The sequence below is a fragment of the Stenella coeruleoalba genome (assembly GCF_951394435.1).
Source record: "Stenella coeruleoalba genome assembly, chromosome: 2".
Classification (NCBI taxonomy): domain Eukaryota; kingdom Metazoa; phylum Chordata; class Mammalia; order Artiodactyla; family Delphinidae; genus Stenella; species Stenella coeruleoalba.
The window spans coordinates 44820169-44833615 of NC_137147.1; positions in this window are offsets into that span (position 1 = coordinate 44820169).

A 13447-nucleotide genomic window follows, 5' to 3' on the forward strand; every position below is an offset into this window, starting at 1 on the left:
GATGGGAAACTCTTAGGTTCTCAGCAGCTTTATCAGATAAATTAGGAAGTCTACCTCACTAACAGGTACAGAAATTTCAAGGTATTTTGGGAACCTTGAAAGGGGAGGAATTCACCTAGATCTGGTAAGCAAAATCTGTGACAAGCCCTTGGTGTGACTTTCCTGGCCCTGAGAGGTCTTTTAAAAGTTCAGTCTGAGACTCCTAAAAATTTCCGCAAGCAAAAAGCCTATATGATCAATTACAGTTATATAAATCATTAGGCCAAGTTTATTGAGACCAGGCTGAAATTTGGTTCTCTCTCTGTTAAGAGAACAAAGTTTTCTTGGAATGCTGCTTTTAATAACAGACTATGTAAATTTCTTTGCCTTTAAGTGATTTGTATTTACTTTTAAAATCTTTTGTTACTTTGGTAAAGTAAATATTATTTCACAATGATCTATGAAGATCATGGCACTCTGCGTCTACAAAAATTAACCCCTCATTACCAGACTTTTGCCATCCTGATGTCCTTAAAACACGGCAGCAGTCTACTCCTAAATCAGGGAATTTAAAATGGGTAAACAATAGCTGTCAATCAAACAGTCAGGGCTAAGGGAAATCCAAAACGGCCACTTGGCTTTTTGACAAACCTCATTTTTTATTTGATGGGATAAAGCCATCCCTGGCTGCAGGGTTAATGCCCTCACAATGAAGAAAAACAATTATGTTTACTGAATATTAAATTCTAGTTTTGTTAATTAAGGTCTGTGTTTACCAAGACTCACTTCCCAGATAGTTCCTTGCTGTTATGTTATATTGCTAAAATGTTTAATGGAATTATTAAAGGACACTCTAAGTTTGTTTCTGAAGCTTATCTCAGTAATCTATTTTTGGATGAAGATCAGATGCCCCACGACCTACAATCAGGGGATTATGCATACCAGAAAAGACATAATTTAAAGGACTATCTCCAACCTGGATGGATGGGGACCCATTTTGGGGCTGGCTAAATGACTCTCTTTGTAACTACACCCTCAATTTTAATCACACTAGCCTGGAATGGGATCCCTGGTTAGAGGAGGATGAATATGATGTACATGAAGGTAATTCCACTTTGTGTTGGGGAAATTCAAGGAAAAATGCGACTAAGAAATATATTAATGAAGACCATATCCCCATAAAAAGCTCGGCCCTGGGAACGAAATAAGTGGGGATCGGTGTGACCACCAGACACTTAGTTTAACCTCCCGACAAGACTCTCCTCCAAAATATAACATAATTCAACTAATATTCAGAAATTTGTTTTGCCAGTCCCTCCGTCACACTCATAATCAGTCAGAGCCCGGAATCTCCCCTTTATGTGTAGATGATTATTTCCTTGGAGTTTGGCCTTCCCAGTATAATCCTAGGCCACAGTACCCCAGTCTATTTCCAGAGGAAAACTTCCAAAAGGTCAGGGCCTGGATCTGGGGACCCACAACGGGGGTATCCTTGAGGGGCACTGGATTTTCATCTCTATGCGGTAACGGGGTCTATCTGGATCTTCCCACACTTTGGGGGCTCCTGCACGATTATTGCTGCGGTCCCAGAGGTGACCATTATGACTACAAAGGATTTAGCTTCCTCAGGAGGCATCCCCAACCATGGGTCCTTCCTCAAGGAGGCCTTAAGACCTGTCCGGAAGAGGCAAAAACGAACCACTGATTGGGGGGGACACGGTTATGATAACCCAATTCTTGATTGGCCCAAAATAATACATAGTGTCTTTAGAGGGCTTTTCTGGTTTGCAGGCATACCCCTCTTAGAGAGGAGCGTGCTCCATCTCACCATCATCGTCCAGGAGTCTTGGAAGGCTACAGTAGCAGCCACTGGGAAACAGCAGTCAGCCCTAGGCTCTCTGGCCGATGTAGTTTTACAAAATAGGAGGGCCCTGAATGTTATAACAGCTGAGGCGGGGGGTGTCTGTGCCCTACTAAATGAGACAGGCTGCTTCTATATTAATGCCTCCGGCCAGGCTGAAGAAGACCTCCAGAGTCTAAAGAAAAACATCAAATTAATAGAAGATTTAAAAGAGAGAGCAGGACAGGGCCCCAGCTGGCTTTCCAGCCTCCTCTCCTCTATGGGGATCCAGATATGGACATGGCTATTGCCCTGGTTGGGACCATTAATCCTGATAGCCCTTGTTTTGTTGTTTAGCCCCTGCATTATTCACACATTATCTAAGTTCATCTCCCGACAGGTTCAAAAGATTCAGTTCCAGATGGTGCTACAACAAGGTTACCAGCCAGCTGGCACACGGACTACGTTGGAACAAGCTGCCTTATCATTCTGTGGGCTCTCATCTCCCTCCGTAAATACACCCTGACAGAGAGAGGGCATCAGGAACCCAGGGACCCTACGACGCCCCTGTCCTGCAGGAAGAATCTAGGAACGGTCATCACCCCTTTCCCCAATAACCTGGGTTCCTGTGGCCCGAGATGGGGATAGGCAAATAGTCAGTCATGAGCAGGGTGTTAAGGGGCCAAAGATTTGGTCCATAAATAAAAAGAGGGGGGAATGCGGAGCCCTATATCAAGGACACCCTACATCAAGGACACAGGACAAAAATTCTGGAATTAACCGAGCCCCCATAGCAACTGTTGCCATGGGCTCTCCTAATCTAAACCGGACAGCCCCCCAGCCCCATAGTAGGTAAAATATTCCCCATGTAGCAACCTTGTAGCACCCTGACCAATCACCTAACGCCATCCGCCAGCAGGAATTTTCTTTGTCTTGAGGCTATAAAGGTTGGCCACTAGCCCACAAAGGGGGTCGGCTCTCCCCGGTCTATCAGGAAGTCGGCCCGCTGTATCTGCAGCGCCCCTCACTAGCTCTGCTCTTCGTTCTCAGTAAACTCACTCTTTTCTAAAATACTTCGTGTCTGGAAATTCTTCTTCCAACCGGGGCGTGGACACGACAGTCCTCACTGCCCGAAGGCCTCGAGCCTTCTCAAAAATGAGAGCTTGTGAAATGGGGGAATGATAGAGCCATGGCGGCAGCAGCCGATGACATTCAGTTAGCTGTTTCATTTGTGTTAATGGGGCAGGGTTATATTCTCTCCTTGAGGACTTATGTGTTAACCCGGCACTCATATTAGGATGTTATGGGATTAGAGGGGCAATGTGCCACAGTGAGGAAGGGGAGAGTCTCTCTGGGGGGCTGGGTTTGATTTGGCTTCACCACTTGCTAGCTGTGCGACCCTTTGTCAGTTATTTGACCTCTCAGTGTCTCTATTTCCCTAGCTGTAAATTGGAGATGATAATGAAACCTGTCTCATTGGCTGTTGGCAGGATTAAATGAATTCATATAAAGCACTTAGAAAAGTGCCTGACAGACAGTAAACTTAAGTGTTTACTACTATTGTTACTTCTTTTTCATTTACATTTTCAGTATGGAAATAGATGCAGCTGTATGTAATGTTGTTACTGACCTTTTCGAGTTGAACTCCTGCTCGGTGTTACTGCAGCCATAGAACACGACAGAGTTTGGTTCAGAAGCAAAGGAAAGCTTTTTTCTTTGATTAAAAAATGGAGGACTTCCCTGGTGGCGCAGTGGTTAAGAATCCGCCTGCCGGGCTTCCTTGGTGGTGCAGTGGTTAAGAATCCGCCTGCCGGGCTTCCTTGGTGGTGCAGTGGTTAAGAATCCGCCTGCCGGGCTTCCTTGGTGGCGCAGTGGTTGAGAGTCTGCCTGCCGATGAAGGGGACGCGGGTTCGTGCCCCTGTCCGGGAAGATCCCACGTGTCGCGGAGCGGCTGGGCCCGTGAGCCATGGCCGCTGAGCCTGCGTGTCTGGAGCCTGTGCTCCGCAGCGGGAGAGGCCACAACGGTGAGAGGCCCGCGTACCAAAAAAAAAAAAAAAAAAAAAAAATCCGCCTGCCAATGCAGGGGGCACGGGTTTGAGCCCTGGTCCGGGAAAATCCCACATGCCACAGAGCAACTAAGCCCGGGGGGCACAACTACTGAGCCTGCGCTCTATAGCCCGCGAGCCACAACTACTGAAGCCCGCACCCCTATAGCCGGTGCTCCGCAGCAAGAGAAGCTGCCGCAATGAGAAGCCTGCGCACTGCAACGAAGAGTAGCCCTCGCTCGCCACAACTAGAGAAAGCCTGCACACAGCAATGAAGACCCAAGGCAGCCAAAAGTAAATAAATTAATTAAAAAAAAAAAAAAAAAGAATGGAGAGGTGGGAGCTCCTGCTCTAGAGGACACGTTCTCCCGACAGGTGTTAGGTGTGGCTGCTTTACAGGGATCTCATCAGGGGGGAGGGGGCGGAGTTCGCTCAGGACCAGGCACAGCTGCGCTGCTCAGGCTCCAGATCAAAGTGGAAGTGCCGGGTGCCACCATCTTGAATTGAGTGTCAGTCGCAGCGCTTCTGCACGCGGCCGGATGAGTGGCACGGCCATTTTGCACCAGGAACTCTGATGTGAAAGGCTGGGTGCAAGGCCTCTGGATGTAGCAACCTATGAGTGAGGGAAACTAGACGAAGCACAAAGGAAGAGGTTAGACCTTATCACCTAGATTCCATCTTATTTTCCTTGGGGACGCCAGACGGTGACAAAGTGTTTTGGAGGGTCTTTTCTTGTGGTGAACGATACATAACATTAAATTGTCCATCTTAACCTTTTTTTTTTTTTTTTTTTTTCGGTAGGCGGGCCCCTCACTGTTGTGACCTCTCCTGTTGCGGAGCACAGGCTCCGGATGCGCAGGCTCAGCGGCCATGGCTCACGGGCCTAGCCGCTCCGCGGCATGTGGGATCCTCCCGGACCGGGGCACGAACTTGTCGGCAGGCAGACTCTCAACCACTGCACCACCAGGGAAGCCCTGATCTTAACCATTTTTTTAACAATAATTTAAAAAATAAATTTATTTATTTTTGGCTGTGTTGGGTCTTTGCTGCGTGCAGGCTTTCTCTAGTTGTGGCGAGCGAGGGCTACTCTTCATTGCGGTGCATGGGCTTCTCATTGCGGTGGCTTCTCTTGTTGCAGAGCACGGGCTCTAGGTGCGTGGGCTTCCGTAGTTGTGGCACGTGGGCTTCAGTAGTTGTGGCTCGCGGGCTCTAGAGCACAGGCTCAGTAGTTGTGGTACATGGGCTTAGTTGCTTCATAGCATGTGGGATCTTCCCTGACCAGGGCTCGAACCTGTGTCCCTTGCATTGGCAGGCGGATTCTTCACCACTGAGCCACCAGGGGAGCCCAATCTTAACCATTTTTAAGTGTACAGTTCAGTGCCATTAAGTACAATACATTCACACTGTTGTGCAGCCATCACCACTATACATTACCAGAATTTTATCTTCCCAAACTGAAACTCTGTACCCATTAAGTAATAACTTCCCGTTCTTTTCCTCCTCAAGCCCCTGGAAACAACCATTCTACTTTCTGTCTCTATGAATTTAACTACTCTAGGTACTTCCTATAAGTGGAACCATACGGTATTTGACCTTTTGTGACTAGTTTATTTCACTTAGCATGTCATCTACGTGTGGCATGTGTCAGAATTGCATTCCATCTTAAAGCTGGGTAATATTCCATTGTATGTACATACCACGTTTTTTTAATCCATTCATCTGTTGATGAACGTTTGGTTGGATTCCACCTTTTGGTTATTGTGAATGGTGCTATCAGCATTGGTGTCTAAATATCTGATCGAGTCCCTGCTTTCAGTTTTGGGAGTATATATCCAAAAGTGGAATTCCTGGATTAAATTCTATGTTTAATTTTTTGAGGACCCACCATACCACTCTCCACAGTGGATGTACAATTCAATTTTACATTCCTACCAGCGATGCATGACTGTTCCAATTTCTCTACATCCTTGCCACACTTATTTTCTTCTTCTTAAAAACTTTTATAACGGCCATCTTAATAGATATCGTATCTCGTAATTTTGATTTGCATTTCCCTAAGATTAGTGATGTGGAGCATCTTTTCATATGATTAGTGGCCATTTGTATATCTTCTTTGGTGTCATGTAACTTTTGAGATACATATTTCCTAATTATTAACCCTAAATACTAACAGTGATGCAATCAATAACAATAATAACAATCTATTAGAAAGTAATGAGTATCTTCTGCTATGCCTAATACACAATATGGACCACATGTGCATATATAAATAGGAGCCCTAGCAAGGTAATGTGTTTTATTTTTCACCCAGCCAGTTATGATAGCCTAGCCAAGGTGACAATGCACAGGGGGTCTCCTGAGCAGAGGGAGTAGGAGGGAGGATTTTCCAGGCAGAGACTGAAAGCTGTTCTCTTCTTCCTGAGACTCCTCCAGCTGCCACAGCACTTGCAGAAGGTAATTGACGGCCAGCATTCAGGGGCATTTCCTGGCAGCTGTAACAAGTATTTTGCAGAATTAGAGTCACATATATTATAACTAGAGCCATAAAAATACATTTCTTGGATACTCTGTACTTTAAATCTGCACTCTGAGCAATTTCAGATGGGGGAACAAAGGATTCCTTGCAATGAAGGCTTCTGCTGATGGTATAAAGTGATGCGGTCATCACTTGATACAAGATAGATCTGGAGAAAGGTACAGGCAGATCTGAAGATGAGAAGACAAGAGATTGGCCTAGAACCAAGGCAGACACATTTCCTCTAGCTACAACTGCCTTAAGGTCTCACCAATATCTGAAGGATACAGGACCCCAGAGTTATTTATTCATCAAATGTGAACACAGAGGCTACTATGTGCCAGATGCTGTTTTAGGCTCACAGTGATGAACAGAACAAAATCTTTGTAATCTTAGCCCTTACATTCTATTGTAAGAGGTAGAAAATAAATGATCGAAAACATAATGTTTGAGCTGGATATAAGTACTATGCAGAAAATAGAAAAAATAAAGAGTCATTTAATTACACCTGTAAATTATTATAACTCTATATATAGAGTACAGTTACATATAAGCTATGTCTATACATAGTTTATTCCATAATATGGATTCAATCATCTCAACTAATCTCCCTCTTGTCTTTCAAAGCCCTAAGTAAAGAATATCTACAAGTATTATTATTTTTTTATAAATTTATTTAGTTAGTTAGTTTTGGCTGCATTGGGTCTTCATTGCTGCATGCGGGCTTTCCTCTAGTCGCGGCAAGCGGGGACTACTCTTCTTTGTGGTGCACAGGCTTCTCATTGAGGTGGCTTCTCTTGTTGCAGGAACATGGGCTCTAGGCACGTGGGCTTCAGTAGTTGTGGCACGTGGGCTCAGTAGTTGTGGCTCACGGGCTTAGTTGCTCTGCAGCATGTGGAATCTTCCCGGACCAGGGCTTGAACCTGTGTCTCCTGCATTGGTAGGTGGATTCTTAAAAACTGAGCCACCAGGGAAGCCCTCTGAGTTATCAGAACCCGAGATCACCAGCCTGTGCCCAGAGTATGTGCACCAAGAAAGCAACCCTCTCAGAATGGAGCCTGATGTGAAAAACAATCAAGTAGAAGATGCACTGTTAAGTGCAAAAGGAACAGGTTGAAAATAGAAGAGTCAGGAGCATGAGAAGACACGCCACAAAGTGGATGAAAACATTTGCAAAACACACATTTGATAAGAGACTGTTATCCAAAATATATAATGAGCTCTTAAAATATAAGAAAGCAAAGACCTGATTAAAAGATGGTCCAAAGACCTAAACAGACACCTCACCAAAGAAGATAAACAGATGGCAAATAAACATCTGAAAAAATACTCCACATCATGTCATCAGAGAAATGCAAATTAAAACAATGAGATACCACTACTGTGTAGGAAAAACTCAGTTCTTCTGTGTATCTCTTTTACTCTCATATTACTACCACATTCAACAACACTTCCATCACCAGATATGTGAGGGTTTTCCCCCCACCAAACAGTTCTCTGCAACACCAGCTGAGCGTCCTACAATTTAACGCACTTCTGACACCACCTGGAGATAGCGTCAGATCCCACAGGTTAGGGCTTAGTCCTGCAAGACTGCCCCCACTCCAGATGCCAATCACCAGGATTCTGTGCTTCCACTGCTGGGGGGCTAGGTTTGATCCCTGTTCGGGGATCCCACAAGCCACGTGGTTTGGTAGGAAAAAAAGATCCCACAAGCCACGTGGTTTGGTAGGAAAAAAAAGTATTTAATATATATGTGTGTGTATATGAGTCTATTGTGTAAGCCATACAGAAAAGTCTTACAAGATATATGTTTTAAACTTGGCCCTCAAATTCTTTGATACTTCTTCCATTAAATGGTGGGATCTGTGTCCCCTTCCCCTTGAATCTGGGCAAGCTTGTGGCTGTTCTGACCAAAAGAGTATAGCAGAAGTGACACTATGTGGATTCTAGAGTTAATTTATAAAATGTCAGGGAGCTTCTGCCTGGTTCTCTTGGAATGCTCACTCTCCTGAACTTTTCTCTGGATAATTCTTCTCAGAAACCAACCGCCATGCTGTGAGAATCCCAAATCATACAGGGAGGCCAAACCTAGATGCTCCGGACTCCAATCAAGAATCGCAGCCGAGGGCTTCCCTGGTGGCGCAGTGGTTGAGGGTCCGTCTGCCGATGCGGGGGTCACGGGTTCGTGCCCCGGTCCGGGAGGATCCCGCGTGCTGCGGAGCGGCTGGGCCCGTGAGCCATGGCCGCTGAGTCTGCGCGTCCGGAGCCTGTGCTCCGCGGCGGGAGAGGCCACAGCAGTGAGAGGCCCGCGTACCGCAAAAAAAAAAAAAAAAAAAAAGTTTTAAAAAAAGAATTGCAGCCGAGTCTGGCCTCTGCGTCATCCCAGGGCAACCAGCACATCTGTGAGTGAAGACGCCACCGGATGATTCCAGGCACAGCTCGTGAGTCACTAGCAGTTCTCTTGCCGGATGAGGCCCCAATATCATGGAACAGAGAAAAGTCACTCCTTGGTGCCCTGTCTGAATTCCTGACACACAGACTCTGTGTGCATCATAAAATGTCTTATGCCACTAAGTTTGGGGCCATGTGTTATGCAGCAATGGATACAAAAAATAAATAACTAACAATAGACAACTAAATGCCAAAGTAGTAATAATGGGATTTAAAAATTTTTTTCTTATTTATATTTCCAATTTCTCTGTAATGAGTACATATTATATAAAAGCAAAACAATGTTTTGCAAAGAACCTCAAGAATAATTACGAAAATACTTAAATCTACTCTCTCTGAGACTGATTTCCTGTTCATCCAAGTTCTCTGACCAAGTTTTGAAACTCCAAAAGGAAACTCCAAAGAGAAACTGAAACTCCAAACTAAGAATGGAAAAGAGCTAAGACCAAGCTGTGGATTGAATAAATGATCATGAAATTATTATTCTCTCCTACATTATATTTAAGAACCCAAATGATAAAATTTCACCGATTTTGAAAAATACCTGAGTTGTTGAGATGGGTGACTCCTAGGACTTATATAGGAAGAAGAAAGTTACAAAGTTACATTTGACATAGTAAATGCCACCAATTAACTATATAAACAAGATGGAACAAGCTCAGATTATGTGAAGAATGTGTATAAGCTCACAAACTGACTTTCGTTACTATCCAAACTATCCAAAGGAGGAATTAGTGTATCAGTTTTAGAGCAAGAGCGTGGTAGATTTTTTTTAAATAAACTTATTTATTTATTTATTTTTGTCTGTGTCGGGTCTTTGTTGCTGCGCCGTGGGCTTTCTCTAGTTGCAGCGAGCGGTGGCTACTCTTCGTTGCGGAGCACAGGCTCTAGGCGCGCGGGCATCAGTAGTTGTGGCGCACAGGCTTAGTTGCTCCGTGGCATGTGGGATCTTCCCAGACCAGGGCTCGAACCCGTGTTCCCTGCATTCGCAGGTGGATTCTTAACCCCTGCGCCACCAGGGAAGCCCTTGGTAGATTTTTTTTTTTTTTTTTTTTTTGGAGACCATGTGCTTCTTTATTTGTCATACATTAGCGATGCTGAGACCTTCCCACTGATTATGTGCCACTTCATAGATGATACAATATTCCTTCCCCCTGGACATAATTCTTTTTCTTTTTTTTTTAACATCTTTATTGGGGTATAATTGCTTTACAATGGTGTGTTAGTTTCTGCTTTATAACAAAGTGAATCAGTCATACATAAACATATGTTCCCATATGTCTTCCCTCTTGCATCTCCCTCCCTCCCACCCTCCCGGTAGATTTTTTAATATTTAAAAATAAATTTAACTCCATAACAATTTAAAGATCACTTTCACATATGCTATCACATTTAAGCCTTACACCAACCACAGGTGTATGCATTATAAGTGACATTTTAGAGATATTTTAAAAACTGAGTTTCTTGTGTGGCCCAAGGTCATATGGCAAGTAAATGACAGAAGACATCAAATGAGTAATCTGACTCGAGGAAAATGCTTTTCAACGGATTCTCATGTAAGCGCAGTCTTCTTTCCACAGCATCTCCAGATGTAAGAATTCTCCCAAAGTGAAAGGGAACATTTCCTGCTCCCCAGTTGTGTGGGCTGAAATTAAAAACCCATGTATAATATGTCAGTCAGGGTTTCAGCCACAAGCAGGAGAAAACTGCTCTGGCTAATTTAAGCAGGAAAGGAAATCTATTGAAAAGATTTTGGACATCTCATGGAATTTGGGGGAGGCTGTGAACCCAGGTCAGGATCTATACTCACTGGTGCTGCCCCTAGGTACAGCCACTGTAACTTGCACCTCTGCCCCACCAACACTGGACATCTGACACTGGGCACTGTTGCCAGAGACACTGCACCTGTGTGTCCAAACAGCTACCAGACAGCTTTCGTCTGGGCTCCTTCCTCACAGTTATTTTCATTTCAAGGTCTAGGTCATGTGCCCTGGTTGATTGGCACTGTCTTGGCTGCAAGAGAGGCTCAGGAAGTGCATTTCTGATATTTTCAGCTTCTAGAGTGAAAGTCTGACTCTGCTTCACAAGGCTGCAGATTCCGCTTTCACAGGTTCATAGCATGGAAAGACAAAAGAATGAGTGGCCTTTGCCTATGATAAGGACCCCCTAGTCCCCTCAGAAGGAAATTGAAGTTGGTATGGAATTTGCACCTAAGTGAACCTGATGACACCTTGTTTGTGCAAATGCTGACTACCAATAAATTAATGGCTATGTGATTCTATTTTCACTGGACAAATAATAACATACACTTTATAACATTTATCACCTGTCAGGCATCATCAGGAGCAGGTTTACTATAAAGCTAATGACAGGCTCTCATTTACAAAGGACCTATCCAAGGTCTTGAACTTAATTTTGGTTTTGTAATTTTGTATTCTTTTTCTTTGAAAAGGGACCTGCAAATTATATAAGCTTCTGGCCCCACAAAACCTGGATCCACCTCTGAGCACTTTACTAGATACTTTATATATATTAGCTCTAATTTTCACAACTACATAAATCACATAAGATAGCTAATAAAGGGTAAACATTGATTTATAAGCATTTGTGTACACCTGCACTCATGCCTACACTCACACTCTTTTTTAAAAAGGGTGATGCCTTTGTTTGCTGCCCAGCTCAATAACATTTCCCAGCCTCCCTTGCAGTTATGTGAATCAGTTAGCTTTTGCTGCATAACAAACAACCCTAAAACTTGGTGGTTTAAAACAATGTGGCATATATGAAGATGCACCATTCAGATTCTTCTTTGAGTGAGGACTCACCGCTTGGTAGCAAGAAGTGGAATTAGCTGACAGCTTTCACACTGAGGTCATTCTCTTCTCAGGGTAGCACCTAGCCGGTGACTGAGCAAGGCACTGGTACAAAGGTCTAGCCATTTCTGTCCAATGCAGGACTCCCCTAACGGGCAGTCATTGCTCTGGAGCTCCTTACTGGGCGGATGGAGTCTTGTTAGGAACATCATGCTCTGATGGCCCCCCTGCCAAACCCTGCTCCCTTTTCCTTTCATGGTTTTTTAAATTTATTTATTTTTGGCTGCTTTGGATCTTCGTTGCTGTGCATGGGCTTTCTCTAGTTGTGGCGAACAGGGGCTACTCTTTGTTGCAGCGTGGTGGGCTTCTCGTTGTGGTGGCTTCTCTTGTTATGGAGCACAGGTTCTAGGCGCGCGGGCTTCAGTAGTTGTGGCTTGTGGGCTCTAGAGCGCAGGCTCAGTAGCTGTGGCGCACGGGCTTTGTTGCTCCATGGCCTGTGGGATCTTCCCAGACTAGGGCTCGAACCCATGTCCCCTGCATTGGCAGGCAGATTCTTAACCACTGCACCACCAGGGACGTCCTCACAGGTATTTTGTATTCCTGACTCCATCTCAGCATCTGCTTCCCAGAGTACCCAACTTTCAACAAATAACCATTTATTTAGTTCATAATTCTGTGGGTCAGTGATGTGGGCTGGGCTCAGCTGGAGTGGCTCATCTCTGCTCCATGGTCTCTCATCCTCCATCAGGCTAGTTGGATTTGTTCACATGGATTTGTTCAATTTTTCACATGGCAGATGGAAAGGACTCCATGAGAGAAAGTAGAAGGCATTTAAAATCTAGACTATGAACTGCCATAGCATTGCTTCTGCCATCATCTACCAGCAAAAATAAATCACAAGTCCAGGCCAGATTCAAGAGGAAGAGAAACAAACTCTGCCTCTTGATCAGAGGAGCTGTAGAGTCACAATGAAAAGGGTTGAGTACGGGGCAGGGTTAAGAATTGCAGCCAATTTGCAAACTGCTACAGTAGGTGTGGTCAAGTGATTAAGTTGTTAACAACTTAATGATAAAATGTTAGCAGAAGTGAAATATACGTTTATGAGCCTGGGTCTTCAGACACAGAGTTGTGCCTCCTCCACACCCTCTTTTCTCTTCCCTCCATCTGGAATCCATCTTTTATTATGCAGATGTTGTCGATGAAGGGCTTTAGAAAGAACCTGGGTTCTTGAATAACAAGGAAGCAGAGCTGCACTGCTCACCTGGATGATTTACATCCTAGCTGTTGCAAGACAGAGAAAAACCTTTTTTTCTTTAGACCAATGCATTTTGGGACTCTTTGTTATGGTAACTTATCACTACCCTAACTAATGCACATGAACATTGATATAGGTACTGAAACCTAGGGGAAAGTAAGTGTTTAAAGAGGAGTTTTAAAGACCCTTGCTGGGTGTTGTGCAATGTAATCCCCTCACTTCTTGAGTAACCTCATAGGTCTTCATCACTTTTCAATGTGGATTTTGCTTTATTTTTTCCCAGAAATGTCAATATACTGAATGGATCTTAAGAAAGCATGGGGCAACCAACAAGGACTACTTGCATGTGGATTGCAGTATCATTACCCCATTTTTAGACGGGGATACTGAAGTTATATAGCAAATAACAGATGAAAGTTGTATTCTAATCCTGACTTATCAGGCCCCAAACCCATTTCCCATCTAAGCAGTTATTAGTTTTATTTTTCCCTTGTGAGTATAGTAGGGGTTTTCTTCTCTGTGTTGCCATCTTTAGAGTGGATAGAG